This window comes from Terrapene carolina, unplaced genomic scaffold (genome assembly GCF_002925995.2).
Source record: "Terrapene carolina triunguis isolate 2854851 unplaced genomic scaffold, T_m_triunguis-2.0 Scaffold22, whole genome shotgun sequence".
Taxonomy (NCBI): Eukaryota; Metazoa; Chordata; order Testudines; family Emydidae; genus Terrapene; species Terrapene triunguis.
The window spans coordinates 9,881,659-9,902,392 of NW_020664373.1; the positions used below are offsets into that span (position 1 = coordinate 9,881,659).

A 20,734-nucleotide genomic window follows, 5' to 3' on the forward strand; every position below is an offset into this window, starting at 1 on the left:
GTATGTAAAGTAAACAAGCTTTTTAAAATGTTTAAGAAGCTTCATTTAAAATTAAATTAAAATGCAGATCTGATCAGTTTAGTGCAGTGGTTCTTAACCTGGGGTGCACGCACCCCCTGGGGGTGCAAGATGCCCTTTCTGGGGGTGCGAGACATGCGAGATTTTTTTTTAGAAGGTAAATCATCGAAAACACAAATTAAGCACAGGCACGTAAGTACAACTACTTTGTTTCATCAAACCTATGTATTTATTAACATTATACATATTTTAACGATTACTGTAATATACAACAAAGCTTTTAAGTTTTCAAGTTTTTAAGCTAATTGTAATGTAATTTTTTATAAGGACTCCAGAGTACTGGGACCAGGAGCAGGCCCCTGGGCTGGCTGCCGGTACCCCAGGCTGGCAGGAGGACTGATCAGGGCAGGAGGCCTGGACCCCGGCTGGCAAGGGGCCGGCGGCCGGAACTCCAGACCGTCAGCGGGCTGAGCAGGACCGGCGGACAGAACCCCAGACCGGCAGTGGGCTGAGCCGCTCAGCCCGCTGCTGGTCTGGGGTTCCGTCCACTGGCTCCTGCCAGCCAGGGTCCTGGCCGCCGGCCCCACTCAGCCCGCTGCCGGCTGGGGTTCCGTTCACCCAGGCCGGCAGCGGGCTGAGTGGGCCCGGGGGCCAGGATCTCGTCTGGCCAGGGGCCGGCAGATGGAACCCCAGACCAGCAGCGGGCTGAGCGGCTCAGCCCACTGCCGGCTTGAGGTTCCGTCTGCCGGCTCCTGCCAGCCAGGGTCCCAGCCGACGGCCACGCTCAGCCGCGGCCGGGGGTTCTGTTCACCCAGGCCGGCAGCGGGCTGAGCGGGGCCAGAGGCCGGGACCCCAGCTGGCAGCAGTGTGCCAGTAAAAATCAGCTCGCGTGCCAACCCCTGGGCTAGGGTGTCCCCACTCTGGGGTGCTCTCTGCACTGGATGCTTCCCTGACCCACTGATCATTACATACAGTTCAAAGCAAATACAATTTATTAAACAGCAATCAATTTTAAAAAAAATAAGGAAAAAATGGGAAAGATTAAAAGAAAACATGTCACCCCGCTCTGTGGCACGGGGACATCACAACCAGCGTCTCTGGAATGTAGGGGAAGTTCACAGTCTGCTCCTCACACATCCCAGGGCTCCTTTCAGGCCCTGGCTGTGCTGCAGTGATGCCGCGAGTCGGACACTTGCTCTGGCTGCGGCCACATGCCTTCAGGCTCTAGGTGGCAGGACCCTTCTTCCCAGTATCAGCTCCCCAGTCGGGGTTATGATCCCCCCGCCCCCAACTCTGGCCTGAAAGGCGTCTTGGCTGGGGGCATCTCCTTGTGCTGGGCCCACTGCCCAGAGTCCTCCCTCGCTCTCCCCAGCTGCTCATCACACCCAGCTCTGGACTGCTCCAGCTCCACTCTGCCTCAGCGCTGCTGCTGCTCTGCCTCCAGCCCCCGGGCTGCTTTTTCCGGCCCCTCTGGCTCTGGATGCTGCAGCTCTGCTCCCAGCACAGCTCTGCTCTCTGGGCTGCTTCTGTGGCTCTGCTCCCGGCACTGACCTGCTTCCTGGGCTGCTTCTCTTGTTCTCTCTAGCTGGCACAGCTCTGCTCCCCAGCTCAGCTGAGGTCCCTTCTCTCTCCTTAGCTCGGCCCCACTCTGTCTCTGGCAGCTCCAGCTCCCACAGAGGATGGGACACCCCTGGCCTCCTGACTCCCTCATTGGCCTGCCCGCCCTTTCAATCAGGCTGACCTGGAGCATTGGCCTCTCTCCATTCCCCCTGGAGACTGTCAGTCTCAGGGTCCTGATTTCCCATCAACCCTTCCCCTTTCTTTTGGTACTGGGAACTAGCCAACCAAAAAAAAAAACCCACTGAGTGTTAGTAAGGGGCCAACAGTCCCCTTACAGGGGAAAGGAAGTCCATTTAATGATATTCTTCCAGACGACCCAATTCTGGCCTCTGATCTTTACATTGGCTCTGCAGCTATAAAAGGACTGTAAAATAAAGCCAGCTGAACCGGCCACTGGGAAATTCCCAGTCAGCCACATCACATGTAGGGGCTGGACAGGGGCATGGCCAAGAAGAGGTTTCATGGTCTAAGCACCAATGTACTACAGCTCTTCTCAGCTGCCAGAACAACCACTTGGGGCCAAAGCAGCTGGGCATAAGTTATAGCATATCACTTGTTCTTGCTCACCTCAGGAACCAGCCCAATGCCAGGCTGGCCCCAGAATCTGGGACCACAAATATACTGTGCATCTATCTTTGTCTCACGCTCCCACACAAGCTGAGCCATAGCTCAAGTGGAGCAAAACAAAGCCAAAACAAATTATGGATCATGGGCGATAGTGCCAAGAGTGGAGGAAGACAAGGAGTACAATTACAAGTGGGGGGGAGGGGAAATAAAAATAAGGCTAAATATAAAACAAAGATATAAAATGTATCACATATTTCGACTTCCAGACTAAATAGCTTGTTAAACCACATTTGATCCTCCACACTGAGGACAGACAGACATCAACAGACAGCTATTATCAAAGAGCTTCTGCCCCTTACTCCAAGCCAAATTCTGGTATTGCCAATATATTGTCAGACTCCAAAAATCATGAGATTTAAAAAATAATTTAAAACATATTTGTCATATGCTTCTGGATGTTTGCAGTGTTGTGGTAGTCGTGTTCATCCCACGACATCAGAGAGGACAAGGCACGTCTCTCTCGTCAACAGAAGCTGATGCAATAAAAGGTATTACCTCACCCACCTTGTCTCTCTGGTATGCCTTTTGAGTCTCTCTAGAAAGCCCCCTTGTTCCCAGGGCATGTGTAATCATTTCAGGTTCACAATTCAATCTAAAATGCACATGGAAAATACACACCTCCCTGCTGACTGCTTGGAGGAGGACTCTGCTTACTCTTTCAAAATACCTGGGGTAGGGGAGTAGCTTTTCTATCCCTGTCCATCTCCTCCCCATGTAGTTATCCTCTGCACCCTCCTCAGCCTCTTCTTTAGTCTCCCTCTCATCCCATACATTTTCATGAGCCCCCTCAGGCTTCCTCCTCTCCCCTCTCCCTCTGCATTGTCCCCTCAGTCTCTCCATTCACCTCTTCAGTCTCGTGCTCCACACAATCCCTTGTATCCGCACACTGGGTTCTGTCAGGCCACATCTTGGGGTATCATCGTTTCAACCCCCTTTAAAAACAATGAGAATGGGGCCCATCTCTATTAGAGACAGCCTCACGTCTACATGCCAGGACTGTACGAAAATGGCAGCCATCTTCCTTGGTTTCAGCCCCATTGGAAGAGATGGACATTTTGAATGAGAAAAAATTCATAAGCTGGAAGGCAGAAATACAGAGATCAAGTGACATTTAAAACCTCCAAATATCACAAGACTGTGGGCAACAGTAGATTCAGAGGTGGATTAAGCAGGGCAAGTCATTGGAGTCGATACACATGTGCGTCCTCATGTCAAGGCTGAACTTTGCTTGCAGAACATAACCAAAGAGCTGGGTTTTATTTATGCAGGGATCAGAGGATGGAGGAAAGGGGTAGAGACTTTCTCCATATGAAAGAGGCTGCAGGCACAAAGCAGGTATTACTGCCACCTGGTCAAAAAGCATCCTGAGCTGTGCAGCTATGAATCTGTTTATATTTTAGATAACCACTTCTATACTATTTTTGTACAATGTAAGTTTGCTTCAAATTCCTGAAAAATCTCATTTTTAAAGAGAACAAATTAATCGTTAAACATTGTATCCACACTAATCTTTCTCCTCATCACATGTACCCTCTCCGCCCTTCTTCAAACAACCTAAAGCCTAACAACTTCTGAAATTTATCCTGCATATATTACAAGTTTCTGAAGCGCCTATTTCAATTACAGAGACATTGCTAACATTTCTAAGTCTCTAGAGCTAAGTCCTTGTGGTTTATGATGTTTGTACTATACTATGCATCCACTGAATTACAACCTTCTTGGGAGTTTTGTGCACTGCTTTATGTTCAGTATGAGTAGTGTTCATCTTGTACTCAAGAATTGCATAGTAAGAACCCAGGTTTATTTTTTTTTCCCCAATTGACAGCTATTCTTCCAATTAAAAACTAGTAATAGTACATTTTTACTCTGGTTTAATGCCATACTAGAAGTTTTAGTTCAACAGTTCTCTGCTCGTTTTTGACCTTTTTATTTACTAAAGGTTGATGGCTGTCCTTCCACTCCACATAAGGAGGATTATTTCCTCACTACTTTTTAGTTAATGTGAGCTCCCTCTAGTGCCTGGCTGGCTTACTCATACACCAAAACCTGCATCGTCATGCATTAGCTATTTCTTTCAAGACATAAGGAAAGCTAATTTTTAAATCAAAGGGCCGTTAGTCTAATTTGATGTTGACGTAAACTCCATGGAAGTCAGTGCAGTTACAACAGCATGACACTGGTATTGAATCAGGCTATTTAGACTCTGGTGGACAACATCAGATGCCATACGCCAAGGAGTGGAGCTACAAGGGATTGTACAGAGGCACAGAGCCTCTGTGCCTCCAGTTGATTCCTGGTGTTTGTAGCCTAAAAGAAAAAGGCCACTTGTTTAGTACCTGCACAAAATATTGGCAGCTATATAGAGACCCCAGCACAAACTTTTGGACTCCATCTCTCTTTCAGCAGAAGGCTCAAGGTGATGGAGTTAAGAATCAATTCCTCTAAAGAGTTACCTCACCGATCCTCCCCAAAATCCTATTGTTGGCCTTATGCATAGTGGCATGGTGAGAGTGGACAAGAGCTAGTTACACCTGAGAGGGTGGGCAGGGGAGCGTGAAAAGCTGTTTTGCAGTCCCCCCCCCCTCCGCCACCCGCCAAAGAGTGTTAATTAACCCTGATGGGTTTTAGGCAACGTTGACCATAAAATTTAAGATGCAGAGCCTAACTAGGATTAATTTAAACAAGGTCTTTGCATTTGTTTTACTCTGGTTTATGGAGTTCATGGTCAATCCATGATTAAAAAACATCAGTCTAAACTGGGTTGAAAGTAGTTGCTTTAAACTGCATTTACTCTCTTCTTGAAAAGAGACTGGAAGCAGCACCAAGTCCTATCCTAAGAATTTTAAGTGTCAAATAAAGTTGGCTGCAATTTTTCTTCTTACAACAGTATTTATTTTTTTAATAGTAGCATTACTGCAGTGTATATAATCTCACAAGAGAGCTTATTAGCATGAAACAGTCAAATAATTTTTACATGCAAATTCTATCTGACAATAGTCAAATTTAACACAAATGGGATAAGAATGTCTGCAGTAACTCAGACATTCAGCACTCTGCCCACAATAGCATTTGTAATCTTCGTTTTCACTTTGAGACTCTGCCAGATGGAAGGAAAAAAAATACTTAATAGTAAGTAACCAAAGAATGAAGAGCCCTTTTTGCCAACAGCATATAAGAGCATGAGCCCATGTCAACAAAAAATATTGAGACTGTTACAAAACAAAACACTTATCAGAGGAAGGGAGGGGAAGGAAAAAAGTCACATTCTTGAAGTCCAACACATATGCACATTTCAACACTCATGGCAAAGAGTTCCCCCCTCTCCCTCTGAAAGGAGGGAGACATAATTGAGATGAGGTTACTTATTTGGTTTCTTTTTGATTTGTGAGACTCCAACAAAGTTGCATGGCACTAGTACCCCTCAGACATAATTACTGTCCTTCAAAACAGTTGTAGACTATCATGTGGTTAAAGGTTTGGCATGGCTATGTAAGCTTTTAACTATCGGAGAAACCTTTCCTGTAACAGATATTTGTGACAGTAAAATGAATACCCATAAGTATTAATAACCATTAATACCACCAAGAGTCAACACTTGTATATCACAACAATCAGAATGGTATCAAAATATGACTAAAGTCAAGTCAGAAAAAAAAAACAGAATAAATTAGGAGCCATTCCCACATATCTCAATACCCAACTTTTAATTCCAAAAATACCGCTGATGGAAATAAACAATATAAAGATGTACTAGGATTTTTTGGACCAAGTTCATCATTATTTCAATGTGCTTACACTTAGAAAGACTGTGGTACAATCTCTGTTACTATGTGTTATGAGATAAATTAACTGTTATCACATAGAAAATTACTTAGTCACATCAGATAGTGATTCACCCCAACATCCTGCTGTGGACCACTTAGCAAAAGCCCCTTTAATGGAGCAACATGCTTCTCAAATCCCTGCCCAATCTCCCACTATTTGGTTCACAAAGCTTCTCCTTTTGCTGACGATCGGGAGTGACTTGGGTGATCCACAAATTAAGGTTTCAGAACCACTGATTAAATACATTAAGCATGCTCAGAGACTGTGGAACAGTGCATACTGTCACCTGCCAATCCCTTTCCCTGTTCTGTCTGAACTACGTGAGCAGAGCAGTGGACCACTAGGAGGCAGGGAGTGAGTTTCTTCAGCTTGGATTGCGCCACACTGCTTCTTCTCTCTGCTCCGAGAAAGAGAATGGGTGAAGAGATTTCAGAGACCGGCCAGAATTGACCAGGCCATGTGCTCTGAGGGTCTGATCCCTGGAATTCAGGGGCCGTCAAAGCATGGGGCAGCTGAGCTGCTCACTGCATATTGACAACTCATGATTTTATTGCAAATCTCACAGTATTTGCTGTTTTTCTTGTAGCCCCCAGCTCCTGAAGTCATGAGAACCGTAGTTTTCATTTAAAATAAAGTACATTTTTAGCCCTTGTTGCAGACAAAACCTTGACAACATGAACACTGAAGACTCAATGAAAAAAATGTAAAGGCAAATACAGAGTCAAAAATGTGTTGTTTTCTAAGATCTCATGAAGTTTAAGATAATCTCATGATTCTGGTGGGCTGACTAATGATTCCTGAATGTTTGAGGTTGACGAGACTGCACTCCGCATTTGACGAGGGCTGACCCTTCCCTCAGTTTATGCATGGCTTTTGTCTAATAGATGTATCTCTAAGTCTGTGTAAAGTGAGTGTAAATCCAAATGGTAGTGTTTTTACCCTGACACTGCACAGATATAGGCTGTGCAAAGTAGCCCTTGTGATATGGCTGCAAGATACTGGAGAATCAAACCCAATGACTTTTTCCACTCTTGTACTGAGCAAAAATGGTCAGACTGTAGAACTCTTCACTTAAAAATATAAAAGGGGAGAAACATCCAAATCATAATTTGAAGGTCAGCTTCTTGTTAGGTCTATAATTATCCTAAACTTGTTTGTTAAAATGATGATCTAACTAAGGGCTAGTCTATGTTGCCACACTACATCGGTGCAGATGCACCACTGTAGCGCATTTGGTGAAGACGCGCTATGCCGACACATAATTACTCCCCCTCAATGAGAGGTGGAAGCTATGTCAGCAGGAGAGCGTCATAGTGAACTGTGGACACCACTTTAAGTCGATGTAACTTCTGTCGCTCAGGGGAGTGGCTTTTTTCACACCCTGAGCGATGTAAGTTACATCAACTTAAGCAATAGTGTAGACAAGCCCTCAGTCTACTACAAACAGGATTTATATTTGGCTGATCTCCATTTAGTCTGTATTTAATTAGTTTAATTAAAGAGATAGAAAGTTTTTCTTAATATCTAACCCAAATCTCCCTTGCTGCAGATAAAGCCCATTACTTTTTGTCCCACCTTCAATGGACATGAAGAAAAATTGTTCATCGTCCTCTTAGACAGCCCGTAACATAGTGAAGACTGTTATCAAGCCCCCCTCAGTCTTCTTTTCTCAAGACGAAACATGCCCAGTTTTTTTAACCTTTCTTGATAGGTCAGGTTGTCTAACCCTTTTATCATTTTGTTGCTATGCTCTGAATTCTCGCTGTTTTGTCCAGTGTGGTGCCCAGAAGTGGACAAAGTACTCCAGATGGGGCCTTACATATGACACTCCTGTGAATACACCCCACAATGTTATTAGCCTTTTTTTGCAACTGCATCACATTTTTGATTCATAGTCAATCTCTGAACCACTATAACCCACAGACCCTTTCCAGCACTACTACCACCTAGCCCAGGAGTCGGCAACCTCTGGCATGCAGGTTGCCAGGGTAAGCACCCTGGCGGGCCGGGCCAGTTTGTTTACCTGCCGTGTCGGCAGATTTGGCCGATCGCGGCTCCCACTGGCTGCAGTTCGCCATCCCAGGCCAATGGGGGCGGCGGGAAGCGGCGCGGGCTGAGGAATATGCTGGCCTTGGCTTCCCGCCGCCCCCATTGGCCTGGGGCGGCGAACCGCGGCCAGTGGGAACCGTGGTCGGCCGAACCTGCCGACGCAGCAGGTAAACAAACTGGCCCGGCCCGCCAGGGTGCTTACCCTGGCGAGCTGCGTGCCAGAAGTTGCCGACCCCTGATCTAGCCAGTTATTTCCTATTTTGTAACCGTGCATTTGATTTTTCATTCCTAAAGTGCAGTACTTCGCACTTATCTTTACTGAATTTCATCTTGTTGAGTTCAGACCAATTCTCCAATTTGGCAAGGTCATTCTCAATTCTAATCCTGTCCTCCAAAGTGCTTGCAACCCCTCCCAGCTTGGTGACATCCACAGATTTTATAAGCATACTTTTCACTCCTTTATCCAAGTCATTAATGAACATACTGAATAGTACCAGATCCAGGACTGACCCCTTTGGTACCCCACTAGATACATCCTCCCTGTTTGACAGCAAACCATTGCTAAGTACTCTTTGAGTAGAGTCTTTCAACTAGCTGCACACCTACCTTATAGTAATTTCATCTCGATCACCATTCCCTAGTTTGCTTATGAGAATGTTATGTGTGACTGTGTCAAAAGCCTTACTAAAATCAAGATTTATCACATCTACTGCTTCTCCCCTATCGACTAAGCCAGTAACTATGTCATCTTCTAATGAAAACCAATATATAAGGCCTAGTTATTATTGTGTGCAATAGAGAAAATACCTCAGGAAACCTCTTAAAAAGGCGAACACATACATAACTGCTTCGCTGAACCAAACGTAATGTAACCTAGTCCCAATTCACAAACAAAATCAGAGTCCAAATAATCCAGCCAGTAAGATGTCAGGGTTTGGGGGTTTCAAAAAATCCTCAAACAGTGATGTGCAGAACTCAAAGGTTTCAGTTTGCAGAAGACTCAGCAAGCATTATTGTTTCTGTTTTGTATGTGTTTGCATCCAATGAGTCTCGCTGTGAGTCTGAATCAAGTTGCAGAGTTGCATCCTAAATTGGCTGCACAGCACCTGGAAACTGAGGCCCATGTATTACACAAACACATAGAGCGGATCTGGGTGTGAGACAGAATCATGGAACCATCAACACCCACATATGACTGTAAATAAACAAAGAGGAATAAGTTAATCTACTTCTCTTAAGACATTTGCAATACTCCACTAAGTATCTGGCAGCCTTGTACAGAAAGGACATTGAGATGTTCCAGAGGCAGTCAACAAGAATGATAATAAGGCTAAATTATTAACTTGAGCAGAGAGGCTGCAAAAACTCAGATACTATATACTAAAAGTTAAGCTTTTCAAGTACTCAATGTGGAAGCTTCATAGACTAACACAGCAAAAACTAAGCACTAAGCTAACAAAACATTAAGCGTGAGCTGGACAGTTACTGCACTTTGCGGGAGAATAATATGAGTTCCTTAAATGATACCTTATTGGCTGTGACTCGTTGGGGCATGAATTGTGCCTGCCTCTATGTTTGCACAGCACTTTGCATACGGGAGCCCATAGCCCATAATTCAGTGTTTCTCAAACTGGGGTCGCCGCTTGTGTAGGGACCAGCATGACAGTACAGTAATAGGCATATCCCGAGGGAAAAAAACTCTGGCCTTGGCATTTTTTAAACCAAAGGCCCTAGTCTCCCATCACAGGAGCAATTCATTCTTTCACCAGAGAATCAAACACTTGGATATAGTTCTCACCTCACAATATCAAGCACCCTCAAGCTATTAAGTGGTTGTACTGCCTCTCCTTACTCCAACTGGAACAGGCAATTGTCTTTCAGCAACAGTGAGAATGTCTGGTAGTGAGGTAGCTGAGTAGAGCTGGATGATAAATGATTTTCCCATCCCATGACTATTTTTGAGCATTCCAAATTTTTTCCCATCCCAAATTGGGACAGAAGTCACAACGTTTTCCAATTTGCATCAATCCAAATGTTCCACTGTGATTCTGACTTTTTTTTTTAACCTTTGTCAATCACAATTAGCTTAAATTTTAAAATAAAAAGCTATTTCGAAAGTGAAAACCAGAATTCTTCATTTCTAAAATATCAAAATGTTGACAATTTTGAAAAAAATTTCCCCAGAAGCTTTTTGAGTCAGGAGAATCATCAAAACTGACCCTGTTTTGTGAACAGTTTCCGTTTTAATCAATCAGCATTTTTTTTATGAAAAACATTTTATTGAAGAATTCCCAACCAGCTCTATAGCAGAGCTGAATGCAAGTGGCTTCCAAACCACACTTTTCTCTGTAATGATTCTAAGCTGACAGTAGTTATAAGTGAGACCACAATTTGAAACACTTTCAGTGACATTATTTCATCAGCCAAAGTCTGTATTTGTTTCCTTGAGTTTCTCTCTGCAATTTTAAATGAACTTATACTTTTGGGATCTATTTACAAGCACAGTCATTTGGAGTTGGGTGGGGAGGGGCGGGAATTACCAGTTCTGACAATCATTTTTATTATATTTAAGTGAACATTTTTATGTTATAAATACTATTTCTCCTATATATTTCAAGTTACAGATTCATACCTTGTTCTACTAGAATGAAATAGTAGTTTGCATAAAAAAAGAAAATATTTGTTTTATTGACCTTACAATGATATATTTATGTTCATAAAAGATATGATGGTGTGATGATATCGGCACTATACTATAATGTTTCCTTTTAAGTTTAACCCACTTTTTTATGTATTATTATAAAATGAGCAATGAAATAAGCAATACCTTACCATTATAATAAAAGCTTAGAAGAATAGCTGCTGCATTAATGGAGTAAACAAATACTTTATCCCAAGTATGTCACATACAAGGACACTGTAACTCAGATTTTTCTTGTTCTTTCATCTTTCTATTAGTGGAGTCAGAAGGCAGATACAGTACTTGTCTAATGGACACTGGCTCAGGTCCTTGGTGTTATAAAGTCAATGGAATGCCTATTGGTTTCAATAGCCATTGGATCATACCGTTAAAGCATAAATTAAGACACTTTTCTTAAACAGGAATTTTTATGAGTACTTCCCACCCACCAGTAAATACTCATGAAATAAATTCTTACTTCATTCAGCATGCTGATTGTTAGTGCTGCCACACAATGCCATCTGCCGGTTCTCGTGAGAAATAAAGTTTGATGGACTCAGCCCACTGACACTATGTTAGCTGTACATATTAAATCTTCCTGCTGTAAGTTCATGATTGTTATAAATAACCAGTCGCATGACAGTTGGAGTTCTGCTTGAAGACCCACCTCTTTAAGACAACTCCCAGTTTTCATTTTAAAAAATTCTAGCACTCAAGCTTAAGGAGAAAAGCTTGTAAGTGGGACCTGAGTACACCCTAAAGGTGAAAAACCAGAAGACAAAAAGAGACCACAAAAATTCCTCTTTAAAATATCAAGATTCTTTTGGGCCTGACTCATGATTTTTGAATACTTGGGATTGGCCATACTCTTTACTGTTCGTTCCTATCCTGTGCATAAATTATCATTGTTTATGGAATAGTCACTTTTCTACATTGGGTTAAAGCCAATCTATTTTTATGTCTTCCTTAAAAAAAAAGGCACCCCTGAATCTTATAGTGATCGAAAGCAAAGTGAAGATGGCCACTCTTCACCCTCCACTCTTGAACAGTAAAGGACAGTTTTACCCCAGTGGCTCAGGGCGTACCTTTATATACAGTCCATTAGGGGTTCAATTCACCTGTATGTGGAGGGCCTTCACCATCCTATGCACCATTGAAAAACCCATTTAAACCTTCTCGGGTGTCTGGTTGGTGGGTCTTGCCCACACGCTCAGGGTCAAACTGATCACCATATTTGGGGTTGGGAAGGAATTTCCCCTGGGTCAGTTTGGCAAAGAACCCAGCAGATTTTCGCCTTCTTCTGCAACATGGGGCTTGGGTCACTTTCAGGTTTAAACTAGTGTAAATGCTGAATTCTCCGTAACTTGAACTCTTTAAACCATGATTTGAGTACTTCAGTAATTCAGCCAGAGGTTAGAGGTCTATTACAGGAGTGACTGGATGAGGTTCTGTGGCCTGTTCAGCTTCATGAGGTACAATTTTCCGTTTCAAAAGCTGTGTTGACTCTTCCCCAACATATCCTGTTTTCTATGTGTCTGATAATTCTGTTCTTTACTACAGTTTCAACCAGTTTGCCTGGTACTGAAGTCAAGCTTACCAGCCTGTAATTGCCAGAATCCCCTCTGGAGCCTTTTTTAAAAAATTGGTGTTACATTAGCAATCCACCAGTCATCTGGTACAGAGGCTGATTTAAGCAATAGGTTACATACCACAGCTCTGCAATTTCATATTTGAGTTCCTTCAGAACTCTTGGGTGAATACCACCTGGTCAATGACCAGTTCTAAATAAATTAAGTGTCATGCACACTTCAATATTGCATGCACTTTAATATTTGTATTTTATAATCTTGAAGCGTTGCCAAGAATCACTCTCTTTACTTGGTTCAGCAAGTTTATTATTGTGCAAAAACACGAAAAACTTATTGTCTAGGTTTTTGTCCAACAAAAGAAAGTTTACTTGTTTTTATATGCTGCGTGCAAAACCTTCTGGCACTCAGTAGCCTGAATGCTAGTTAGTCTGAGGAGGGGAAAATAAGCACACTTTTAAAAAAATGTACATTATGTAGTGAGCTTAAACTGCCACGTCTATTGTATGTTTTGTGCTTGCTCTTCTGTGTAATGTAAATATTTCTAACAGTCAGCAATATAGAAAGAATACATAGTGAGTCCAACTAGTTCATTTTCACTGGAAATGTATGCCAATGAGCTTAAAAAAGTCAAGTTCTAAGTGGAATCCATGGATTTCTCAATCACTTTTGCACAAGTACGCCACACAATTAACCAGCTTATTAATCATTAGAGAAGATACTGAATCTAGGATGAATTTTGGTATGGCAAAGGGTGATATTCTTTAAATATTAATGTGAGCTGCATTGCTAACTCCCTGCATACCACAATGCAAAAATGTGCCACTCTGCATTTGCTCCCATTTCCATGTTAATTGATCTTGTATTCCTGAGATACTGAGGTCCTCCTTTACTGTGAGTAGTGTTTTATTCCAAAAGTAGTCTAATTGACGTCAGTGGGATTGCTCATGCTGTAAAACACTGTTCAATTCAACTAGGGTATTGCAAGCTGGCCCTGAGGTTTTCTGTAACCTCCATGGCTATTTTGTTTGATACTTTGCGCTAAATTTCTCCCCATAGACAATGGAGCCCCTTTTCTTTAAAATGCAGAAAAAATACTGTAACTCCAAAAACATTTTGCTAAAATGCTAGTATTTTGAGTCACCACAACCTTACTTCTCAAATGCAAATGTAATAGTGTACATGCAGTTTGCATGGGTAAACTAGGCCTAAGGCTTACTAGCAAACACTACAAGGGCTTTAATGAAATGAAGAAATCTGTCCAAGAGGGATTCCATATGCCGGACCTACCTAGCATGGAGAAATTTTCCCTTCAAAACCGAATTACCATTATCCACATCCATACATACAAACTCACTGCAGCTCAGAAGTGCAATTGGGACACGATAGCTCTCCGTTCTGGGAAGAGGACTCTGAAGTCCCAGTTTTAGGAGTCTCTCAGTAGAAGACCTTCAGCTATGGAACTCACTTCCTCTTACTGGGGAGTACAGCTTGCTGCCCTTCAAGGATGAGGGTAAGATGCATCTGTTTAATTAGCGTTGGTGTTAGAGTGCTGTGATGAGATGGGTGCTAGCCAATTAATTTTGTCATTACACCATCATAAGAAAGCATGTTTTGGCCACCCAGTAGGGATTGTAGTGTTCTTATCATGCTATTCAAGATGTCTGGCTCCTATGGTGACAGATGACATGTAAATAACTGCAAAATAATAGTTTGCAAAGGGGTAGCTATGGGTGGGCTGGGTATTGTTTCAAGTACAGCCAACATCTCCAAGCAAGACCAACTGTTACTGTCTGCCTACAAACTCCAAAGGAACAAACGAGAATTCGCTTGAGGAAAGATGCATTCAGTTTCCGTGTGGTTTTAGTACAGCATAAAAAGGAGATGATGTTAGGAAATAGAGAAGTAATGTTAGAGTTTAACTGGCAGTTATCTCTGTCTCTCAGACACTTTGGCATATATTAATCAACAGTATTTTATTGAGTATCAGAGGGGTAGCCGTGTTAATCTGGATCTGTAAAAAGCAACAAAGAGTCCTGTGGCACCTTAAAGACTAACAGATGTATTGGAGCATAAGCTTTCGTGGGTGAATGACCACTTCGTCAGACACATGTAATGGAAATTTCCAGAGGCAGGTATAAATATGCAGGCAAGAATCAGTCTGGAGATAACGAGGTTAGTTCAATCAGGGAGGGTGAGGCCCTCTTCTAGCAGTTGAGGTGTGAACACCAAGGGAGGAGAAACTGCTTTTGTAGTTGGCTAGCCATTCACAGTCTTTGTTTAATCCTGATCTGATGGTGTCAAATTTGCAAATGAACTGAAGCTCAGCAGTTTCTCTTTGAAGTCTGGTCCTGAAGTTTTTTTGCTGTAAGATGGCTACCTTTACATCTGCTATTGTGTGGCCAGGGAGGTTGAAGTGTTCTCCTACAGGTTTTTGTATATTGCCATTCCTAATATCTGACTTGTGTCCATTTATCCTTTTACGTAGGGACTGTCCAGTTTGGCCGATGTACATAGCAGAGGGGCATTGCTGGCACATGATGGCGTATATAATGAACCGGTGATGTTGTAGCTGATCTGGTTAGGTCCTGTGATGGTGTCACTGGTGTAGATATGTGGGCAGAGTTGGCATCGAGGTTTGTTGCATGGATTGGTTCCTGAGTAAGAGTTGTTATGGTGCGGTGTGTGGTTGCTGGTGAGAATATGCTTAAGGTTGGCGGGTTGTCTGTGGGCAAGGACTGGCCTGCCTCCCAAGGTCTGTGAAAGCGAGGGATCATTGTCCAGGATGGGTTGTAGATCACTGATGACGCATTGGAGAGGTTTAAGCTGAGGACTGTAGGTGATGGCCAGTGGAGTTCTGTTGGTTTCTTTCTTGGGTTTGTCTTGTAGCAGGAGGCTTCTGGGTACACGTCTGGCTCTGTTGATTTGTTTCCTTATTTCCTCGTGCGGGTATCGTAGTTTTGAGAATGCTTGGTGAAGATCTTGTAGGTGTTGGTCTCTGTCTGAGGGGTTGGAGCAAATGCGGTTGTACCTCAGCGCTTGGCTGTAGACGATGGATTGTGTGGTGTGTCCGGGGTGGAAGCTGGAGGCATGAAGGTAGGCATAGCGTCGGTGGTTTTTCGGTATAGGGTGGGGTTAACGTGACCATCACTTATTTGTACTGTGGTGTCTAGGAAGTGGACCTCCCGTGTAGATTGGTCCAGGCTGAGGTTGATGGTGGGCTGGAAGCTGTTGAAATCGTGGTGGATTTCTTCCAGAGTCTCCTTCCCATGGGTCCAGATGATGAAGATGTTGTCAATGTAGCGTAGGTAGAGAAGGGGCGTGAGTGGACGAGAGCTGAGGAAGCGTTGTTCCAGGTCAGCCATAAAAATGTTGGCATATTGTGGGGCCATGCGGGTGCCCATAGCGGTGCCACTGGTCTGGAGGTATATACTGTCACCAAATTTGAAATAATTGTGCGCGAGGATAAAATCACAGAGCTCAGCAACAAGTTGTGCTGTGTCATCATCAGGGATACTGTTTCTGACAGCTTGTATTCCATCTCTGTGTGGGATGTTTGTGTAGAGAGCCTCCACATCCATGGTGGCTAGGATGGTGTTTTCTGGGAGATCACCAATGCATTGTAGTTTTCTCAGGAAATCAGTGGTGTCACGGAGATAGCTGGGAGTGCTGGTGGCATAGGGTCTGAGTAGAGAGTCCACATATCCGGATAGTCCTTCAATGAGAGTGCCAATTCCAGAGATGATGGGGCGTCCAGGATTTCCAGGTTTGTGGATCTTGGGTAGTAGATAGAATAACCCCGGTTGGGGCTCTAAGGGTTTGTTGATTTGTTCCTGTGTTAGTGTAGGGCAGGCCTGCACAACTCGTAAAGCGGCGAGGGCCATATTACTCCAAAGAAAATAGCTGAGGGCCGAAACCCCCCGGCCATGCTGAAACACGCCACCCGCCCCAGCGCCACCCAGCCCCGCCGAACCCCGTCCCCCCCCAGCGCCGCCCAGCCCCCGTGTAAGCAAGCAGGACTCACCCCGGTGGCGCCTCCTGCTGGTCTTCTCGGGAATTAGCTCATCCAGCCGTTGGAGCGACCTCTGCAGGCCGGTGTCCCAATGCCGCTGGCTCTGTGTCCCTCCTGGACCCCGGTGCCCTTTGATCTGGGGTGCTGCCCCCTGGCAATACCCCCACACTCTGGCTCTTGGTCTCCTCTCTCTGGGGAACCCCCAATCCTCTAATCCCCACCTCACCTCAGTATAAGGCTACTGCCAGTCACCAACTAGCCCCCGCGCCGTGGGGTAGACTGCAGTATATCAGCCACTCATCACAGGCAAGGTTGGGTTTGGACCTGCTGCCTCCCTCTATAGCTGGGCTGCCCCTCTGCAGCCCTGGTACTGGTCTTAAGCCCTTAGCTAGGTCCGCAGCTTGGGGGTTTTCCAGGCTGGAGTTCCCCAGCTCCTCTAGCCTTCCCCAGCCCTGCTCCACTCCCAGTACCCTGTTCAACTCCCTAGCAGCCAGACCCTTCTCTCTCTACAAGCAGAGAGAGACTTCCTCTGGGCCTCTGGCTCACAGCCTTTTTATACAGGCCAGCTGGGGCCTGATTGTGGCATGGCCCAGCTGCAGCGGCTTCCCCAATCAGCTCAGCTTTTCCCCTGCCACAGCCCTCCCCCGAGGCTATTTTAAGCCCTTCAGGGCAGGAGCGGGGTAACCACCCTGCTACACCCCCTGAAACACATCCCCCACCCCAGCGCCGCCCGCACCGCGGAAACAAACCCTCCTTCCCCAGCGCCGCCCCGCCGAAACAGCTGTGGGCCGAAAAGGAAGGGTTTTTTTTTGGGGGGGGGGGGGGGAGAGGGTGTGATACTTTATTAAGAATTTTTCAATTAAAGCAAACAATTTTTTAATTATTTTAATTTTTTTTGTGAATCATGGAAAAATGAAAAAACCTGTTCCGTTGAAAGAAAACATTTGTACTTTTCATAATTATCTTGCAAATTTAATGAGAAATATTACATCTCTTTTCGGCAACAAGCTTGTCGTATTCGGGGGTCATATTTGAAGTGGATATTTTCATAATGTCTTCCAAATGGTCGTCAGTCAGAGAAGAACGTTGCTTGTTTTTATTCATGTTCATGATGGAAAATGTTTGTTCACATATGTAAGTGCTTCCAAAAATGCTGAACATTTTCAGTGCAACTTCAATAAGATTCTTGTATTTTTCATCGTCCAGACTTTTGTAGAAGTCCCTCAGGCTGCTTTCTCTGTGCTTATTTCGGTAAACTGCCGAACACTGAAGTTCAATAACCTCCAACTGCAAATCTTGTGGCACGTCCTCTGGATCCACAGAAAAGGGATCTTCAATCAGCTTCAACTGGATGTCATCATCTTTAGACAAAGTAAGTCTTCTGTCAAAATTCTTCAATCAAAAGATTGATGTGCTTTGTGTATTTTTCTCCTAACTCGGCGTGTTTGTGCTGAGGGATACGCTGTGCACAAGTGGGAAACTGACACATTTCACCTTTTGACAGCTGACTTCTGAAAAGTTTCAATTGCATTTTGAAAGCTTTCACTGCTGCACACATTTGAAATATAAGTTGATTTTTTCCCTGAAGTTGAATGTTGAGATCATTCAGGTGTGCTGTAATATCACAAAAGAAAAAGAGATCTTGATTCCAGGACTCATTTTCAAGCTCCGGGAATTTTATTGGCCCATTTTCTAGGAATTTTGCTATCTCCTCTTTCAAAGCAACGAAATGCTGGAGCACTCTTCCTCGACTCAACCACCTCACTTCCGTATGGTAGATTAAGTCGCTGCACTCGGCGTCTTCCCCTTCAAGAAAGGCTCAAAATGTCCTATGTTTTAGTCCTCTAGAACGGATGAGGTTTACAATGGAAACTACTACTGACATTACATGCTCAAATTTTAAGACTTTGCTACACAAAACCTGCTGATGTATAATGCAGTGATGTTTGGTTATTTGTCTCCCGATAAATTCTTCAAGAAGAGTAACTGCTCCAACATTTTTTCCACACATAGCTGGAGCACCATCAGTACAAATGGCCACCAAGTTTGTGAAATCTACTCCCAACTTATCATTCATGCACTTTATCACTTCACTGGAGATTTCTTTTCCAGTTGTGCGACCCATCATGGAGCACATGCCAACAAGTTCTTCAGTAATTTCAAAGTTTTTATCAATACCTCTAATAAAAATAAGAAGTTGGGTGGTGTCTTTTAAATCGGTGTTTTCATCCATAGCTAGGGAGTAAAAGCAGAATTCACTGACTCTCTGCTTTAACTGATCACTTAGATTAGTAGAAATGTCAGCTATTCTTCTCTGTACAGTCATGTGTGATAGACTGACATTCTCAAATATTCCCCTCTTTTCTGGACATAACTCAGATACAGCAATCAACATACACTTTTTTAAAAACTCGCCTTCTATGAAGCATTTCCCAGCTGCAGCAATTTCCTTAGAAATTTGAAAGCTTACTTTAGTAACTGTATCGTTCTCAGTGCTCACTTTCTTGAAAATTTGCTGTTCTCCACTAAGGTTTTTCACTAAACTGGCTGCTTTAATTATTTTTTCATTTGGGTTCAATTTGGCGAGATTGGGATGTTTAGTTTCAAAGTGCCGCCGAAGGTTGTATTCTTTCGGAACAGCTAACGTTTCGCGACACACAAGGAACAGTATTTTGTCTTTGGAAACAGTACATAAGTATTTATTTGTCCATTCAGTGTTGAAAACTCTGTGCTCTGATTCTATTTTTCTCTTTTTCTTTTCACTCATGGTAGCCATTATGAAGCTCAAGATTTTGTTGAATAAATTCACACACAAGGGAAACACTCAGTCACACACAAAGAGAAGAGATATCTCACTGCACGTGGCACACTAGCAAGGCACTGACAGTGTGTGGAAGCCTGTAGAGGGGGAAAGAAACGGCGCGCATAGGGTAACCAGATCACAGCAGTAAAATAGGACCAGACCCCTCCCTGCTCAGCCCCACCATTACACCCCTCTTTAACCCCCAGGGGTCACTATATTACTGCACACAGCAGTACCAAAAATTAAAATACTGAAAATGGATGCCTCCTTCCAGCCACCGACTCGCCGCTCGGCTCCTCACCTCCCCCCAAGTATAAAGCCTCGCCGCCACTACCTGCCCACCCGCCCGCTCGGTTCGTCATCCTCCCATGAAATAAGGGGAGGGGAAAAGGGGGACAGTTTGAAGGGATTTTCTGGGGGTATGAACTAAGCCGGGGAGGGGGAAGGGGAGCAGTGTGAAGGGATTGGATGTGACTGTCCCACACACAAACACAGGGGCCGCAGGGAGCCCTGGGGGGGGGGCGGGCAGTGTGATGGGGGCCGGGGAGGGATAAGGTCCCTGGACCAGGGAAGGGGGCAGCAGTAAGGGCAGGGCAGGTGCAAAACACACACACACACACACACACACACACAGGGCTGGCTTTAGGAAGTGCGGGGCCCAATTCGAACATTTTCAGCGGGGCCCCAGCAGGGATGACTAGAAGAAAAAAAAACATGTAAAAAAAAGCCTTTCATTTCTTCCATGTATTATTTACTTTCCATAACTATATAAATAATAAAATTATATATTATGTACATTGTGTTATATATGCTGTTGATTGGTTATTAATGAGCTCCATTTCACATGTGTGGGTCCCCGCCACTCCCTGGGGGTGTCCTAGGGTGACCAGATATCCCGATTTTATAGGGACAGTCCCAATTTTGGGGTCTTTTTCTTATATAGGCTCCTATTACCCCCCACCCCTGTTCTGGTTTTTCACACTTGCTGTCTGGTCACCCTAGTGGTGTGCACATGTGTGGGTCCCAGCTGCTCCCTGCCCCCCTCATTGAAGCAGGTGTGCAGGGTTACTGCCCTGGGAACTGCAGGGCACCAGTGGACATGGGGCTGGCTGGAGGCAGGGCAGGGGCTGACTGGAGGTAGGGTCTGGCTGCAGGCAGGGCAAGGGGTGCGGGGCTGGCTGGAGACAGGGGGTATGGGGCAGGCTGGCTGGCTTCAGGCAGGGCCGCAGGGGGGTGCGGCAGGGGTTGGCAGGGCTGGAGACAGAGGAGTGCGAGACTGGCTGGCTTCAGGCAGGGGGGTGCGACAGGGGTTTGCTGGAGACTGGGCAGGGGGTGCGGGGCTGGGGCGGGCAGGGGTGTGTGTGGGGCTGGCTGGCTTCGGGCAGGGCCGCAGGGGGATGCGGCAGGGGTTGGCTGGAGACAGGACAGGGGGTGCGGCAGGGCCTGGCTGTGGGCAGGGGGTGCAGAGCTGGCTGCAGGCAGGGCAGGGGGTGTGGGGCTGGCTGGAGACAGGG

General features: G+C 44.8%; 1 protein-coding gene across 1 annotated transcript in view; it reads right to left on the reverse strand.

Annotated features, from left to right (window-relative positions):
- Positions 1 to 20,734, reverse strand: part of LOC112103821 (pirin) — a 92,746-nt gene that overhangs the window by 55,509 nt on the left and 16,503 nt on the right. The gene's annotated exons all lie outside the window — the stretch shown is intronic.